Raw genomic sequence first — 19,990 nt, 5'->3', positions numbered from 1 at the left:
AAAATCCCTTTCAAGTCATTGGCTGCTCATAGTAGATCTTGTTGTGGAGGTGAATATATCATATCAGATCTCATCATCTAGGCGATTACATCATTACATAGCTGCCAAACTACATCATAACTGCCAAACCACTGAGAATCATGACCCAGCCAAGTTGACACACAACCTTAACCATCACAGACCACCCCTTGTCAGCTTGGCACTTGTACTCATCTCCTTAAACCATACATAGTCTCTAAAATACAATTATAAAGTCATGTAAAATGACACAACTAACAGGCATACAAAAATTCACTAGCCCTGTTTATATCTTATATTTTATAAGTGAAGAAAACAAAAATATTTGATGTACACATAAAAGGAAGAAGTACTCATAACATCACAGTCCTCATTTCTGCAACTGGTCACTTGGTGGTAGCTGGTATTTAGAACTACCTTCTTTCACCACCCATTCCAAATTCCTTTTGCCCTTAGCAAGCACCTCAGCATGTCATGGTTCTTTGCTTGTGGGGTGACCCAAAACTTCATTTCTGAAGGGTCTGGGCCATTGGTAGTCATGTTGGAATTGGGTTGCTGTAGTTTTCCATTGACTTTAATCACAGAGCATGGTGGTACTAAAATATGTCCTAAGGGATCTCCTGTATTCCAGACATACTCTTCTTTACCTCCATTATGTAATATCAATCCGATTTCCTCTTGGTAATCAGGATCAACCACATCAGCCAATATGGTAACTCCCTTATTTGCCTGTTGATCCAGAGGCATAAGGAGCTCAAAGTGGCTGGGTGGCATTCTTAGCTTCCAGTTTAATGGAATCAGTGTTGTGTCTCCTGGTGGAACTAAGTCCCATTGGAACTAAGACCTCTAGACCTGCAAAACATAGGGTCATGTGGCTGGGTCATAAGGAGTAATAGTGAGTGGTGTTACTTCCATTGCCACCCCTTGATTCCTGGAACAGTGAACTCTGGCTATGGGAGAAATAGCACCATATATTGAATGCTGATTTAGAGCATATCAGCCTTCTGGAGAACATTGCCCCAACCCTGCAAGGTATTGTCACCTAGCTGGTGCCATAATTGTGTCTTTAGAAGGTGATTTCATCATTCTATCAAGCAAGCTGCTTCAGGATGATGGTGAACATGGCAAGACCAGTGAATTCCATGAGCATGGGCCCATTGCCACACCTCATTTGCTATGAAGCGAGTCCCTTGATCAGAAGTGATGCTGTGTGGGATATGCAATGGTGGGTAAGGCATTCTGTAAGTCCATGAATGGTAGTTTTGGCAGAAGCGTTGCGTGCAGGGAAGGCACATCCATATCCAGAATGTCTGTTATAGTAAGAGCAAAACACTACCCTTTCCATAATAGAAGTGGTCCAAAGTAATCAATCTGCCACCAAGTTGCTGGCTGATCACCTTGAGGAATGGTGCCATATCGGGGAGTCAGTGTTGGTCTCTGCTGCTGGCAGATTGGGCAATCAACAGTGGTTGTAGCCAAGTCAGCCTTGGTGAGTGGAAGCTCATGTTGCTGAGCCCATGAATAATCTCCATCCCTGCCATCTTGGCCACTTTGTTCCTAAGCCCGTTGGGCAGTGACGGGAGTGGCTGGGGAAAAAAGATAATTGATTTCCCCAGAATGTGTCATCCTAACCACTGATTGTTAAAATCCTTCTCTGCTGAGGTCACCTTTTGGTGAGCATTCACATGAGACACAAATATTCATTGCTTTGGCCCATTCATAGAGGTCTAATCACATACACCTTCCCCATACATCCTTGTCTCCAATTTTCCAACCATGTTCCTTCCAAGTCCCTGACCATACAGCCAAACCGTTGGCCACAGCCCATGAATCAGTATGCAATCACACATCTAGCTATTTCTCCTTCCAAGAAAAGTCAACAACCAGGTACGCTGCTTGAAGTTGTGTCCATTGGGAGGATTTACTTTCACCACTGTCCTTCAGGGGGGTCCCAGTAAGGGCTGTAGTGCTGCCACTGTCCACTTTTGAGTAGTGCCTGCATATCGTGCAGAGCCATCTATAAACCAGGAATGAGTTTTCTCTTCCTCAGTCAACTGATCATAAGGAACTCCCCATGAGGTCATAGGTGCAGACTGGCAGAGGGCAGGTAATGTGACAGGAGTGGAGACCATGACATTTGGGCCACTTCCTCATGAAACTTACTTGTGCCTTCAGGTCCTGCTTGTGCCTGATCTCATATACAACACTTCCATTTAATAATGGAGTGCTGCTGTGCACATAGGAATTTATGGTTCTGTGGGTCAGACAACACCCGGTTCATGATGGGCAGCTCAGGCTGCATGGTGACTTGGTGGCTCATGGTTAAGCATTCAGTCTCTACTAGGGCCCATTAATAAGTCAAAGCTGTTTCTCAAAAGGAGAATAGCTATCTGCATAAGATGGCAGGGCTTTGCTCTAAAATATTAAGGGTCTGTGCTGTGATTCACAAATTGGGGCCTGCGATAAACAGTATCTCTATCTGCCACTGGAACTTAAAGCACGATTGGGTCAGCTGGATCATATGACCCAAGTGCCAGAGCGGCTGGCACAGAAGCCTGAACCTGTTGCAGAGCCTTCTCTTGTTCTGGGCCCCACTCACAACTAGCAGCTTTTTGAGTCATTTGATAAATTGACCAGAGTAACTGGTTGCTGTCGAGTCGATATCAAATCATAGTGACCCTATAGGACAGAGTACAACTGCCCCATAGGGTTTCCAAGGAGTGCCTGGTGGATTCAAACTGTCGACCCTTTAGTTAGCAGCCAAAGCAATTAATCACTATGCCACCAGGGTTTCTAAAACAGACATAAGCAGAGGTAGCTGCGGAACAACGAGGATGGGATTTGAACCCACACTTGCAGAGCACAATGGATTAGCAGTATGAGGGATACCTTGCCTCCAGAATTCAATGAGGCCCACCAGGCATTATGGTTCCTTTTTAGTTGAGGGAGGGGTCAGATGCTACAACTTATCCTTAACTTTAGAAGGAATATCTCAACATGCCCCACAACACTGGACCCCTAGAAATTTCAATGAAGTAGAAGGCACCAGAATTTTTGTCAGATTAATTTCCCACCCTCTAGCAGTGGTTAAGCTCAGCTGCTAACCAAAAGGTCGGCAGCTCGAATCTACTTGTTACTCCTCAGAAACCCTGTGCAGCAGTTCTACTCTGTCCTATAAGGGTAACTCTGAGTCATAATCAACTCAATGGCAACAGATTTTTTTTCTTTTTTTTTAGCATGAAAAGTTTTACCAATAAGTCCAGAATCATTGACACTTCTTCCTTGCTCGATCCAGTCAGCATAATGTCATCAATGTAAGGGACCACTGTGATGTCTTCTGGAAGGGAAAGGGATCAAAGTGCCAGTGGACTAAATTATGACATAGGGTGGAGAGTTGATATACCACTGACATAAGACAGTGAAGGGGTATTGCTGGCCTTGCCAGCTGAAGGCAAACTGCTTCTGGTGGTCCTTTGAAACCAGAATTGAGAAAAAAGCATTGGCTATATGAATAGCTGCATACCAGTTACCAAGAGACGTATTAGTTTCCTGAAGCAAAGAAACCACATCTGGAAGAGCAGCTGAAATTGGAGTCACCACCTGGTTAAGTTTTCAGTAATCCACTGTCATTCTCCAAGATCCATCTGTTTTTTGCACAGGCCAAATAGGTGAGCTGAATGGACATGTGGTGGGAATCACCACCCTTGCATCCTTCAAGTCCTTGGTGGTCGCAGTAATCTCTGCAGTCCCTCCAGGAATGTGGTATTGCTTTTGGTTTACATTATCCTAGGTAAAGGCAGTTCTAATGGCTTCCACTTAGCTTTTACTACCATAATAGACCTTACTCCAGTTGTCAGGAATCCAATTTGGGGGTTCTGCCAGTTGCAGAGTATATTTATTCCCATTATGCATTCTGGAACTGAGGAAATCACTACAGGATGAGTCTGGGGGCCCAATGACCCCACTGTGAGACAAACATGAGATAAGACTCTATTAATAATCCAACTTCCGTATGCTTCCACACTGACTGATGGGCCAAACTGACATTTTGGGTCTCCTGGAAATAGTATCAGTTCAGAGCCAGTATCCAGTAATCCCTGAAAAGTCTGATTATTTCCTTTTCCCCAATGAATAGTCACTCTCAAAAAGGCTGTAGATCCCTTTGGAGGAGGCTGGGAGAAAGATTAACAGTATAAATTTTAGGCAGTGTAGTAGAGTCCTTCTTCAAGGAGACCCAGGCTCGCCTTCATTCAAGGGGTTGTGGGTCTTTAAACTATGCTCAAGTCTGGGAATTGATTGAGGTACTGTGGCTCTCTATTCTGGTGAATTGAGTTAGACTGCCATTCACTTGACCTAGAATTCTTCCTCTTGTAAAGATCAAGTAAATATTTAGTATATTTCCCATCTATTTCACTCCTAGGGATACCATGCCTAAGTAGCCAATGCCATAAATCCATATGAACCAGACTATTCTGATTACTGCTTTGACTCTGCTGTCCATTATGATAAATACACCCACCTTGTCTTTGTCGACTGAGGGCCAACACTTGGCCCCTACCATCATGGGGTCTAATCAGCCCCATTGTAGTTAGATGTCTTAATTCAGTTAGGGCCATTACCACTGCAAAATCTGACTTACATAAAATAGTAATCAGAGTAGTCTCAAAAGATGCTGGCGCTTTCCTCACAAATTTGTTCCTCACCGTTGTGGTAACAAGAGTGTCCCTTGGACACTCCATGTGTGGGTCTGTGGATCTAACCTTATAAGTCCACTTTAATGTGCCAATTTCCCTAAACTTTTGAATACTTTCTTCTAAAGTATACCAAGGCAGGTCTGGAACTTCAGCTTAATATAGTGTAGGCCACCACATAATTGATGCTTCACCAAACCAACCAAATAAACAATTAGATCCTTTCCTAACCTCTTGAGCTGAAACACTGCATGAAGAATTGGTGCTTAGTGGGACCTTATTAATAAACTCAGACTGATCCAACTTTATGTTCCTTGCACCATTATCCCCACACCCTTAATAGCCATTTTCATATATATTTCCCAGGTTTCTGTTTTTGCATATTAGAAAAGTCAAGCAGTTATTTTGGAGTGAAGTGTACCTCCATCTGGGTAACATTTTGTACTTCACCTTTTGGGGCTCACTGGGACTTAAGTCTAGTTATATGTCTAGAAGCAAAATTGAGTGGTACGGATGTGCTCTGAGAACATTCAGCAATGTCTTGCAAGGCATCTGTCTCAGGCAATGTCCCAGGCAATGACTCAGACAACTCCCCAGGTGATGACTCAGACAAAGGCTTTTTAGACACAGCTGGGTTAATTCCTTCAGATGGGGGTGGAGGGGCTGATGGTTTTTTGGCAGGAATGATTGAATGGAATTTAAGGGCTCAGTGTCCTCAGCTTCCTGATTATATGCCCATATATCCCCATCCCAAGTTTGAGGATCTCATTTCTTCCCAATCAATGACCTCACTTTAACTTCAGATACCATTCGAGGTTGGGAATTCAATTGTAATTGAAATTCAGCCAGTCTTATGATAAGACTCTGGGTTTGGTTTTTGGCAATATAAACTCTGTTACTACAAGAAATAAGCTTTCTTTTAGGGCACAAGTGGAAACATTGAGATCGTTTATGTGACCACTGAGCTTTGACTCTGGAGCCCTGAGATCACCTCTTTCTTTCATCACTTTGTCTAGCGAAAGTAGGCCCAACTAACCATCTTCCTTATACTTCTCATTCTGACAAAATTGTAGAAAAGCATTGAACATGCAATCACCCAGAGCCTTGCCTCTCACTAATACTTGATCTACTGGTGGTATTATTTTGTATATTTCTATTGCCACCTCATGCAATGGATTAGCAGTGCCCTTTTTATTACTGGAAGCAGAGTCTCAACATCTTTAAGACTAACCAGACTTGAGAACCAATTTAGAAAACTCATCCTTACAATTTTGTTTCTCTAGAACCACTCTTGGTAACAAATGTCTTAGGCTGGGCTCTCTAGATTAGAAAAATCAGTGAAGCACGTATACACATATATAGAGAGAGAGCCACCACGTGTCTGTCAGTTTGTCATATAGTGGGGGCTTGAGTATTGCTGGGATGTTGGAAGCTATGTCACCGGTATTCAAACACCAGCAGGGTCACCCATGGCTGACAGGTTTCAGCTGAGCTTCCAGACTAAGACAGACTAAGAAGAAAGACCTGGTGGTCTACTTTTGAAAAGAATTAGCCAGTGAAAACCTTATGAATAATGTCTGGTATAGTGCCAGAAGATGATCCCCTCAGGTTGGAAGGCACTCAAAATACAACTAGGGAAGAGCTGCCTACTTAAAGTAGAGTGAACCTTAATGATGTGGATGGAGTCAAGCTTTCAGGACTTTCATTTGCTGATCTAGCACGACTCAAAAAGAGAGACACAGTTGCAAACATCCATTAATAATCAGAACATCAAATTTACGAAGTATGAATCTAGGAAAATTGGAAATGGTCAAAAATTAAATGGAATGCATAAACATCAGTATCCTAGGCATTAGTGAGCTGAAATGGACTGGCATTGGTCATTTTGAATCAGACAATCATATGGCCTCCTATGCCAGGAATGACAACTTGAAGAGAAACAGCATCACATTCATTGTCAAGAAAAACATTTCGAGATCTATTCTGAAGCACAACACTGTTAGTGATTGGATAATATCCATATGCCTACGAGTAAGCGCAAGCCATTGTGTTTTCAATCATCTCATATGCATGTAAAGTTTGGACAATGAAAAAGGAAGATCAAAGAAGAATTGATGCTTTTCAATTATGGAGTTGGTGAAGAATACTGAATATACCATGGACTGCCAAAAGAAGGAACAAATTTGTCTGGAAGAAGTACAACTAGAATGCTCCTAAGAAGCAAGGATGGAGAGACTATGTCTCACATACTTTGGACATGTTATCATGGGGGATCAGTCCCTGGAGAAGGACATCATGCTTGGTAAAGTAGAGGGTGGGTGAAAAAGAGGAAGACTCTCAAGGATTGACACAGTGGCTGTAACAATGGGCTGAGGCATGACAATGATTGTGAGGCTGGCACAGGACTAGGCAGTGTTTCGCTCTGTTTTACTTGGGGTCACTATGAGTTGGAATCTACTGGACTACACCTAAAAACAAAACAATATATAGACAGAAAGATTTATAACAAGGAAATGGCTCTCACAGTCTTAGAGGCTGGAAAGTCTCAAGTCTCTGGGTCATGTGTTAGGCTGGAGACTTCTTATGACTCTTATAGCTGCTGGGGCTGATGATTCCAAGATTGGCAGGTCATGGCAGGTTGCAGGCTCATGTCCCAAAAACAGGAGAGCAGATGATGACGAGCTTGATGCAGGATCCAGAGCAAGCAAAAACAAGTAAGCTTTGACAGAAAGTCCATATATATTGGATACAGGCCACATCTCCAATGAAATTCCCTTTCAATTGATTGGCTGCTCATAGCTGATCTCATCATAGAGGTGATTATGTCATTACATAAATGCCAAACTACTGAGAAACATGGCCCAGCCAAGCTGACACACAACTTTAACCACTACACTTTCCCAGTTTACTACCAATACTGAATAGTATGATTCTATTTTATTTCTGTCAATTTGATAGACACAAACAAACAATAAACCGACTAGGATTCTGTTTCAATTTGCATTTCTTTGAATATTAGTGAGATTGAGCAACTTTTCATACATCTATAGGACATATGTGATTCTGAGTGAAATGCTTGTTTATTCTCTTTGCCCACTATAAAATGGGAGTATTTGTCTTTTACTTTTTTGTTTTTAAAATCTCATTTGTGTGTCATTAGACACATATCTAACATCTATACCATTTTATGGATACTGTGCTATGTTTTGGGGATATAATTGAGTTAATGATCAACCCAACTTTTGCAATCTTCTTGAGGTCTTTCCAGCTTTGGCCCTTCATCCAGTCCTACAGCCAATGCCACAAGTTTTAGGTTTATCATTACATCAGAACTTCCAGCTACCTAATTATATTTTGTCTACTAGTCTGTCAGTTTGTCATACTGTGGTGGCTTGCTTGTTGCTGTGATGTTGGAAGCTACGCCAACAATATTTCTATACTAGCAGGGTCACCATGGTGGACAGGTTTCAGTGGCACTTCCACACTAGGACAGACTAGGAAGGAGGACCTAGCAGTCTACTTCTTAAAAAATTGGCCAGTGAAAACTTTAGGAATAGCAGTGGAACATTGTCTGATATAGTAGTGAAAGACGGGCCCCTCAGGTTGGAAGGCACTCAAAATACGACTGGGGAAGAGCTACTTCCTCAAAGTAGAGTCAATCTTAATGATGTGGATAGGGTAAAGCTTTTGGGATCTCCATTTGCTGATGTGGCATGACTCAAAATAAGAAGAAACAGCTGCAAAAATCCATTAATAATCAGAATGTGGAATGTACAAAGTATGAATCTAGAAAATTGGAAGTTGTCAAAAAATTAAATGGAATGCTAGAAGATAGATATCCTAGGCATTAGCAAGCTGAAATGGACTGGTATTGGCCATTTGAATTGGACAATCATATGGTCTACTATGACAGGAATAACAAATTGAAGAGAAACAGCATCACATTCATTGTCAAAAAGAACATTTCAAGATCTATTTGAAGCACAATACTGTCAGTGATTGGATAATATCCATATGCCTGCAAGGCAGACCGCTTATTACGACTATTATTCTAATATACACACCAACCACTAATGCCAAAGATGAAGAAATTGAAGATTTTTACCAACTTCTGCAGTCTGAAATTGAACGTGCAATCAAGATCCATTGACAATTAGTGGTGATTGGAATGCAAAAGTTGGAAACAATGAAGACGGATTGGTAGTTGGAAAATATGGCCTTGGTGATAGAAACGACACCTGAGATGGCATGATAGATTTTTGCAAGACCAACAACCTACTCATTGGAAATACCCTTTTTCAACAACATAAGCAGCGACCATACACATGAACCACACCAGAAGAAATATACAGGAATCAAATAGACTACATTTGTGGAAAGGGACTATGGAGAAGCCAACTGCAGAACAGACCATCAATTGCTCATATGCAAGTTCAATTTGAAGCTGAAGAAAAGTAAAACATGTCCGTGAGAGCCAAAGTATTACCTTGAGTATATCCCACCTTAATTTAGAGACCATCTTAAGAATAAATTTGATGCATTGAACATTAATGACAGAAGACCAGACGAGTTGGAGGAGGACATCATACATGAAGAAAGTAAAAGGTCATTAAAAGGACAAGAAAGAAAGAAAAGACCAGAATGGATGCCAGAAGAGACTCTGATACTTGCTGTTGAACGCAGAGTAGCTAAAGTGAATGGAAGAAATGATGAAGTATAAGAGCTGAACAGAAGATTTCAAAGGGAGGCTCAAAAAGACAAAGTGAAGTATTACAATGAAATGTGCAAAGACCTGGAGTTAGAAAACCAAAAGGGAAGAACACGCTTGGCATTTCCCAGGCTGAAAGAACTGGAGAAAATATTCCTGCCTCGGGATGCAATATAGAAGGATTCTATGGGCAAAATATTGAATGATGCAGGAAGCATCAAAAGAACGTGGAAAGAATAAACAGAGTCACTGTACCAAAAAGAATTTGTTGACATTCAACCATTTCAGGAGGCAGCATATGTTGAAGAACTGACGGTACTGAAGGAAGAAGTCCAAGCTGTACTGTAGGAACTGGTGAAAAACAAGGCTTCAGGAAGTGACGGAATACCAACTGAGATGTTTCAACAAACGGATGCAATGCTGGAAGTGCCCACTCATCTACGGCAAGAAATTTGAAAGACTGCTAACTGGCCAACTGGAATAAATCCATATTTGTGTCCATTCCAAAGAAAGGTGATCCAACAGACTGCAGAACTTATTGAACAGTATCATTAATATCACACACAGATTACATGCCTCCTCTTGAAATGGTACTATGTGCTTAGCACTCTGATAATCACTGAGTGTACAAGGATGAAAAAAATTGATTTGGCCATTGCTGTCATGGAACATACAATAGTCTAGAGGAGGAAATAAGTAAATTAACAAATAAATATATAATTATAATTTTGATATGTGCCATAAAGAAAAAAAAAGGTGATTGTAATACAAAAATAGAGAGGAAAATAATGAAAACAGAGATTTAGGACCAACTATGACATGGGGTTGAAATAGAGTTGACTGACGAACCCAAGAGTCAGCCCGTGGTTGAGAGTGGGCAAATGGGAGGTGACCTGTGATTATTTCTGAGGATGGAAAGTAGAGAACAGAGGGGAGTTGTTGTTATGCATTGATTGAGCTGGATCCAATTAAAGGAGCTAAGACGTGAAAGACAATAGAAAGGAAACAACTGCTTAGGATGGAAACTGGGTTCATCTCAAAATGATAACATCATTTAGAGTTGCTGAAAACAATGCAGAGTCGAAAGCAAATGATTTCTCTGTCATGCCTTTACTCTGTTATTTGTACATCTTCTTTCATTAGATAGGTTAGAATAATATGAATGAAAGTTCATCAAAGACGCACTATAAAAAATATGTCATTGTTGCTGTTACAAATTGGAGTTGAATCCTAGTTCTTAAATTGATTTTCTCAGGGTAACAAATACAGTACTAGGATACTAACTATAGACTACTCTGTTCCTTGACCCTCTCTGGGAAGTTAATATAATTAAGTTCTGGGAATTAGCTTTCCCTTTATGTCAGAGTATGTTAAAATCTATGAGACAGTTTTTCTTCTGGAAACTTCCATTTGCTAATGATTAAGTAGACAATGTTGCAGTCATTTATACAGATGGCTAAGCAGAATTCAAAGGAGATTACAAAATCCAAATTGCATCTGGATCATTCATTCTATTCCTTTGTCTCAGGTAGTTATTCTGCTCTTACATGACATATGGAAAACAATTGAGTTTGGTCACTGTTATCGTAACAACTTCAAGTTGCTTCAATGTTTACCTTTTTTAATATAAAAAATTCTATCATTTAAAAATTATGTTGATGTCTCTTCTCAATTTGTTTTTGGTGTAGACACTACCAAAACATGAAGAAGACGTGAATTTGACCTTGAAATCAGCTGCTAGAAAAATAACCTGTCTAAATGTTACTCTTCACCTAAGATACTATATTACAGGCCTGCTCAATGGCACTGCTATAATCAAGAATCTGCCATCATTTTTTTGAATTCTTAGTTTCATAGGGTTATAACTTCTTTAAAATTCACCCCAAGGATCTTCAATCCCACTGCCAATTCTGGAAAGAATAACACACACAGACACACACACACACACACAAACACATACATTTATATACAATTGATTATCTGTACAATTTTTATTTTTTAATCCAAATGCTTTTCCAAACATGTACTGATAGAAGCATTAAGTCTTTGATTTGAGTAATAATCAAGATGTTATTAGCATGAACTCAGTTTTCACTGAGGTGGTGTGAGGTGGTAGGAAGACCGCTGAGTTAAAAAGTTATATTTTAGTCCAGCTGCATCATAACGAAATGCACAACCTTGAGTGATTCCTTACCTTTTTAAGGCTTCTATTCTCTTGGCTAAAATGTATTAAGTCCCTAATTTTCCTTCCCATTTAATGATTAGAAGGACACTTTTTCAGTATCTACAAGTCTTCACCATTGTCAGGTATTTCCATAGTCTTAGAATTACATAGTCTTGGTTTAGAGGACTATAATCTAGTGAAAAAATGCATGTGAGATATCAACAGCCAAAGCTAAATTCTTATTATCTATTACTGGCTTTAGTTGCAAATAACATAAACCCACTCTAGAAATTTTAGCAGGAAAAGAATTTATTAAAATATATTGTGAGCACTACCAAGGACCACAAATAACTGTTTGGAACTGCTTGGTAGAAGCGAGAATGCCACTGCTATTGGGCACAGGCAACAGAATCCTCATGCCTGTTACTGGGCACTGGACCCTACCACAGGAACCATCACTACTACTTCCTCTGGCAGTGGTGAATTCTGGCTGAATTCTTCAAGGCACCTACTTTGTCACATTGATGCTAATCTATGTCTAATAGGGGTGTACATGATTGTTTAGACTAGATTGTTTGTCTGACCACCTGGCTTCAAGTAAAGCTGGGAAAGAGAGTTTCTGTCTATCTATCTTGGGGAGGTAGCAGTGAGCAAAGCGGGAAATTTCTCTAAAATAGGAAATGTATTCCAAGAGTTTGGGAAGTTTAAAAGAAGAAAACATGCCCACTACAATCTTCTTATAGCAAATTTTAAGTAGAGTGATTTTTATTTACTAATTTCTTGTATGTAAATGTTAACTGTTATTATTATCATTGTAAGTGTTATGCACTTAAACACTGCTTCTATCCAAGGTAGTTGGTTTGATAGGGATTTGCTCTAGGTCTGTGTGTTAGCAAGGAAACCCTGAATGGCGCAGATGGTTACACGCTCAACTACTAGGTGGAAGACTGGTGGTTCGAACGAACCCAGAGGCACGTCGGAAGACTGCCTGGTGATCTGCTTCTGAAAGGTCACAGCCTTGAAAACCCTGTGGAGTAGAGCTCTACTCTGACACACACGGGGCCTCCACGAGTCAGAATTTATTGATAGCAGCTAACAACAACATGTGTTAGTAACGACTGGGTTTCTTTGAATACGAGGATATCATTGTTAGGTGCCATCCAGTCAATTTCAACTCGTAGGGACCCCACTACAAGTTACTTGTTCAGACTGGTTTTGATCATGCTGTGGTGAATCTGTTGTTGTCTCTGCCCTGATAGTAAGAAAATTCATACACTAGAAACAAAGCAAAGTGGGTAGAATACTTTCTAGGCAATTTCTATATTTCAGGAAATAGCATCAGTGTGTGTGTTTGGGATATCGATTGAGTTAAAATGTTACTAATTTTTATGTTGTTAAAAGCAGAAGAGGCCCCTTCAGAAATGTTGCTTTAGAGTCTCTAATTTAATTTTGCTCTCCTTTTGAAGGACAAACATAGGTGAGCTTTCAATGGCCTATTCTTAGTGCAAGGATTAAAACCAGTAAAAATTAAGAACGTTTATGTGTTCCAATAATGCAGTTAGGTAACACTGTGATAAGATACTATTTTTTGTTCATTCAATCATTTATTCACTATTTGACAAATAATTATAGAGTAACTACTTGGTGGCCTGGTCCCATGCTAGTAACTGAAGATAGAATGGTGAGGGAACAGACACAGCCTCTGTCCTCATGAGGCAATAATCAATCAACTCCGTCTAAATTGTAAACACAGTAAGTATGTATATTGAATCCTCAATGCTAGGAACATAGCAATTGATGCTCCCATTACATTGCTGGAAGCAATTGCTCTAACTCCTGGAAATCAATTTGGCAAGATGTAGTTAGAGAAATAAAAAATGGTGATAACTCGGCATTACTGGCACAAATCAAAAAACTGGAAATAACAAATGTTGGAGAGGCTGCAGGGAGATCGGAACTCTTATGCACTGCTGGTGGGAATGCAAAACGATACAACCATTTTGGAAAACAATATGGCACTTCCTTAGAAAGCTAGAAATAGAAATACCATAAGATCCAGCAATCCCATTCCTAGGAATATATCATAGAGAAATAAGAGCCATCACACAAATAGACATATGCACACCCATGTTCATTGCAGCATTGTTCACAACAGCAAAAAGGTGGAAACAACCTAGATGCCCATCAACAGATAAATGGATAAACAAACTATGGTACATAAACACAATGGAGTACTACGTGATGATAAAGAACAATGATGAATCTGCGAAGCATGTCACAACATGGATGAATCTGGAAGGCATTATGCTGAGCGAAATAAGTCAATCACAAAAGGACAAAGATTGTATGAGACCACTACTATAAAAATTCATGAAAAGGTTTACTCACAAAAAAAAAAAAAAAATCTTGATGGTTAAGAGGGAGGGGAGGGGTGGGGATGGAAAAAAACACTAAATAGACAATAGATAAGTGGTAACTTTGGTGAAGGGTAAGACAGTACACAATACTGGGGAAGCCAGCACATCTTGTTCAATAAAAGGTCATGGAAGCTCCATAGATACATCCAAACTTCCTGAAGGACCAAATTGCTGGGCTGAGGACTGTGGGAACCATGGCCTCCGGGAACATATAGCTCAATTGGGATAACATAGTTTACAAAGAAAATGTTCTACATTCTACTTTGGTGAGTAGCGTCTGGGGTCTTAAAAGCCTGTGAGTGGCCATCTGAGATACTCTACTGGTCTCACCCCTTCAGGAGCAAGAATGAAGAAAATTAAAGACATAAGGGAAAGATTAGTCCAAAGGACTAATGGACCACAACTACCATGGTCTGCACAAGACTGAGTCCAGTACAATTAGATGGTGCCCCGCTACAACCACTGATTGCTATGACAGGGATCACAATAGAAGGTCTGGGACAGAGCTGGAGAAAAATGTAGAACAAAATTCTAACTCACAAAAAAAGACCCGACTTACTGGCCTGACAGAGACTGAAGAAAACCCAAGAGCATGGCCCCTGACACCCGTTTAGCTTAGTAATGAAGTCACTCCTGAGGTTCACCCTTCATCCAAAGATTAGACAGGCCCAGCTGTGTCATGAGAAAATGCACAACCTTGGGTGATTCCTTACCTTTTTAAGGCTTCTATTCTAGTAGCATAAAAATTAAAAGTCCCTAATTTTCCTTCCCATTTAATGATTAGAAGGACACTTTTTCAGTATCTACAAGTCTTCACCATTGTCAGGTCTTTTCATAGTCTTAAAGGGGCACACAAGCCCAGGGGCAAGGACTAGAAGGCAGGACGGGACAGGAAAGCCAGTAATAGGGAACCCAAGATCAAGAAGGGAGAGTGTTGACATGTCTTGGGGTTAGTAACCAATGTCACAAAACAGTATGTGTACTAATAGTTTAATGAGAAGCTAGTTTATTCTCTAAACCGTCATCTAAAGTATAATACAAAATTTAAAAAAAAATGGTGATACATTTTGATTTAATAATTTTGCTTCTGGGAATCTACCCTAACAAAATATTCAACACAGTATATTTTAATGAAAAATTGGAAACAACTGCACAGTAAGTGGGAAACAAGTCTATTATGAAGCATCTACTTGGTGGTCTTTATGCAGCTATTAAAAATGATGATTATGAAGATAATGCAGCAACATAACTTAATTATATATTTATATGCAATAATATTACATTTATAATGCTATATTTAAAGGGAAATAAATATAAACTGTTACTGTATAATGGTTACAAATATATAAAACATACATTAAGAAAAAAAGAAAGAAATAGATTATAATAAAGAATAATAATGGTTATTTTAGCTTGCTATGATTTGGGATATATTTTTTCCTCTTTCCTGTTTTCCATTTTTATTTTAATGTAGTTAAATTTTAGAAAATAAATTTATACTAAAAATGCAGCCAAGTGAGTTTTTCTTAAAGAACTTAGAAAGATTGTGACATGTCACTTGATGGGGTCAGAAATAAAATTGCATATATCAGGTGGTTTGTGCTTTAGAATTTACAAAGCTTTTTTAATTATAGTGTCTAATCTAATCATACATGAGTCAGAAAACAGAAAATAAGGCCAGGTTATTACTATAACCAATACCTACTGTGTCAGAACCAGAGCAACACGTACAGTTCAGTTCATGGTCACACATCCTTACTCTGTGCAGTGGAACATTCAGAAAGACCTCCATTTCACTCCGTAAATCAGGCACAAGAAGTTCCCAGTGCCCATTTATAGAAGCTGCTCTGATGAGTAGGAGCCCACACAATGATTAAGAGCTCATCTGCTAACCGAAAGGCTGACAGTTCTAACCCACCCAGTCACTCCAAGAGAGAAGAGACCTGGCGATCTGTTCCCGTAAAGATTACAGCCTAGGAAACGTGGGACAGTTCTAAATGAAGTGGTATTGGGGAAATATAATTAAAAACAAAATATGCTCCCAACCCAGAAAATCTCTCCACAAAAGTAGAAGAGAACGAAAACAGCCCCCGGGGGGAGGCCTTCTTTCTCTGTTGGCTCTGGGGGAAGGTCAATCTTCCCTGGTCAAGGAGCTTCTCAGCACAGGGAGCCAGAGTCCAAAGGATGGGCTTTTATAACTCAAAAGAGACTGACTAAGGTACAGTCTAATCTTGTAGATTGAGTCCTGCCTCATTAACATGACTGTCTCTGATCCTGCCTCATTAACATCATAGAGGTAGGATTTGCAACACATAGGAAAATCACATCAGATCACAAAATGGTGGACAATCACACAATACTGAGAATCATGGCCTAGCAAAGTTGACACATACTTTTGGGGGACACAATTTAATCCATAACAGCAGCCAAGCAGATGTAATCCATTTCACACATGTTGTCAAGATAAAAGACAAGAAGTCCTCATATAAAGGAGCCGCTCCACAGCAATGGTATTTTTTTGTTGTTGTGGTTAGTTCTCAGTAAGGGGCCTTAACAGCATCATTTGTCACACTTTGTTGTGTACCGCTGAGTCATTTCCAACTCATAGTGACCCTATAGGACAGAGTAGAACTGCCCCATAGGGTTCCTAGGCTATAATCTTTAAGGGAGCAGATTGCCAGGTCTTTTCTCCCTAGAAGCCACTTTGGGTTCAAACTGCCGATCTTTAGATTAGCAGCCGAGCACTTTAACCACTGCACCACCAGGGCTCCTTTGTCACACATTGTTTATCCTGAATTCACCTGGTTATTGGGGTAGACACCAGTGTTTGTTAATTGCCTTTATCCAAAGAAATAATAATAAACTCCTCTTATCTGTATAAGAGGAAGTAGTTTACAGCTTGGAGCCAGCAGAAGTTAAGCTCTTAGCCTCCCCATAAACTGAGAGACAGGGGCTGCCCTCCTTGCTGATTACATTCTAAAGAGATGGCTCCCAAGTACTTGAGGAGACATTGCTGGGTTGTAAAACTGCCCAGAAGCCTATTTAGCCTTTCAAGATGATTTCTCAAAAAAGGCAAAGAATAAACTTACGAGGTTTCTACAGCAAATGCTCTAAGAAAAAGGGAGGAGGGGTGGTCTCTTTCCCTTTTTCCATTAGGGAAAATTATATACAACATACACACACATATATATATATATATTTTCAATTTGTATTTACCCTTACAGTGACTAAGTCAGTCTGTCAGTTGCTACCTACTCACTGACCAGGGTCAGGAAATTCTGCTTCTGAATTAACTGATTTTGGATCCAAAAGAGATCTTGGTCTATCTAATCCAACTTCTTCATTTCACAGACAGGAATCTGAGGCAGGGCCACATTATGACTTTTGTGGGTCCCTTCCTCCATAAAAAATATTAAAAATTATACTTTAGGATGTCAAATTAAAAAAAAGTCAGAATTAAGAAAGGAGAGACTTTGTTCTAAAGGATTACTGCATGAAAAGGGAAGGGGAACTATTGCAATAAGGAGAGTACTCCCATCCTGAGATCTGCAAGTCTCTCAAAAGTTAGGTGGTAAAGGTCTTTTTTCTTCCTAGGCTGTAAACTTTGTGGATTTATGGATTATACCTCAACATAAACAAAAACAAAAAAATCCTCACAACTGGACCAGTAAGCAACATCATGATAAACAGAGCAACCACTGAAGTTGTCAAGGATTTTATTTTACTTGGATCCACAATCAATGCCCATGGAAGCAGCAGTCAAGAAATCAAAGAAAGCAAATCAAATTAAAGCAAAGATGTCACTTTGAGGACTAAGGTGAGCCTGACCCAAGCCATGGTATTTTCAGTTGTCTCCTATGCATGTGAAAGCTGGACAATGAATAAGGAAGACAGAAGAAGAATTGATGCCTTTGAATTATGATGTGGTGAAGAATATTGACTATATTGTGAACTGCCAGGAAAACAAATATGTCTTGGGAGAAGTACAGCCAGAATGCTCCTTAGAAAGAAGCATGGCGAGACTTTGTCTCACATACTTCAGGTATGTTATCAGGAGGGACCAGTCCCTGAAGAAGGACATCATGCTTGGTAAAGTAGAGGGTCAATGAAAAAGAGGAAGACCCTCAGAAAGATGGATTGACACAGTGGCTGCAACAGTGGGCTCAAACATAGCAACAATTGTGAGGATGGCACAGACCTGGCCAGTGTTTTGTTTGTTGTACATAGGGTTGCTACGAGTCGGAACTGACTTGATGGCACCTAACAACAATAACAACAATTTTTATGGGAGCAGATCACCAGGTCTTTTCTCCTTGGAGCCACTGGTAGGTTCCAACCGACCATAGGGTTAGCAGGTGAGCATTTAACCACTGCACCGCAGGAAGGAATAAACAAAACTAAGAAGAAGCACGTGTGGGGAAGTGGGATGAGCCAGGCGGTAGATTAGAGAATGTTTTACCCTGAGGTCAGCCTATTCTCAATTGTTATTAGGTGGTGTGGAGTTGATTTCTATTCATACTGACCTCATGTGACAGAGTAGAACTGTCCCATAAGGTTTAAACAAAATAAAACAAAACCAAACTCATTGCCATGGAGTCAATTCCGACTCATAGCAACCCTATAGTAGAACTGCCCCTTAGGGTTTCCAAAGAGCAGCTGGTGTATTTGAACTGCCGACCTTTTGGTTAGCAGCCGTTAACCACTGCACCATCAGGGCTCCTCCATAAGGTTTACTTAGCTGTAATCTTTACGGGAGCAGATTGCCAGATCTTTCTCCCATGGAGCTGCTAAATAGATTCAAACTGCTGACCCTTCTGTTAGCAGCTGAGCGCTTAACCATCGCACCACCAGAGCTCCTTCCTATTTGCAGTAGGGGCCCTTAAAGAGGGATTGTATGCTGCCTTACGCTCAGCACAGGTCAAAGTTCAGGGGCCTGGGGGAAGGAATGAGAGAAGTTTAACTAGAAGTTTGGTCAATTTAAGGTAGCTGCAATTTTGTGCAAATTGGTCAGTGGACACCAACAGCTCAGCTAATTATTCATGATGCATAGTACGGAAATTTTGAGAGTCTGGGTCTGGCCTTGTCATAGGAAAACCAGGAGAGCATCTAGTGGTTAAGAGCTGAGCTACTAACCAAGTGGCTGGCAGTTCGAATCCACCACCTGCTCCTTGGAAACCCTATGGGGCAGTTCTACTCTGTCCTATAGGGTCACTATGAGTCGGAATCGACTTCACCGCAATGGGTTTGATTTGGTTTGGGGAAGAATGGTTCCTTGCAGAAAGCCATTTCCAGAACACGGGGGTGGGGGGTGGGGGTACGGATTTCTTTAACTGTTGCTGTTTTCCAGGATCACAAGGTTCAGGTAAAGGTCAACAATGTCAATGACTATGTTGGTATAAAGATGAATAAATTAATATTATATATTACAACATTTTCTTTGACCAAAAAATTTATTCTTTACATTTCCCTTTTTTTCCATTTTTGTGTGCCTTAAAGGTACGATGGGCCCTAGGCACTGTACTTGATGCGTAAGTCAAGTCTGATCTGAGACCCAGAGAGGTTGAGGGCCTTTAAGGACACGATACTGAGACACGAGGAACCAGGTCTAGGGGTCTTGAAACACCTGGGCCTCTATGGAGACTGAAGGAGAAGCTCTGTTCAAGAGGTGGGATAAAAGTCTGGGGATGGGAGTGAGGATATTAACTTTGAAATAAGATTCTGCAGACATAGAAGTTAAGGGCTGGTAAGGGAAGTTCATTAAAGAGCTGGTGGCTGGGGGTACCTTAACAGCTGCTAAATACATATTCAACTACTATTTGTTGGGCATCTACTATGTGCTTCATGTCCCTGACTGTACAGAGCTTAGAGTCAAGAAGTGAAGCCGATGACTAAGCAAGCAATTGCAATAAGTTGTGGCAAGTGTTAGACAGAGGAAATGAGGTGCCTTGGGAGTGTAAAACAGGAACACTTAACCTGCATGAGAAAATGAGGT

The sequence above is a fragment of the Trichechus manatus genome, unplaced genomic scaffold, assembly GCF_000243295.1.
Source record: "Trichechus manatus latirostris isolate Lorelei unplaced genomic scaffold, TriManLat1.0 scaffold00052, whole genome shotgun sequence".
Classification (NCBI taxonomy): Eukaryota; Metazoa; Chordata; class Mammalia; order Sirenia; family Trichechidae; genus Trichechus; species Trichechus manatus.
This window is presented reverse-complemented; position numbering follows the sequence as displayed.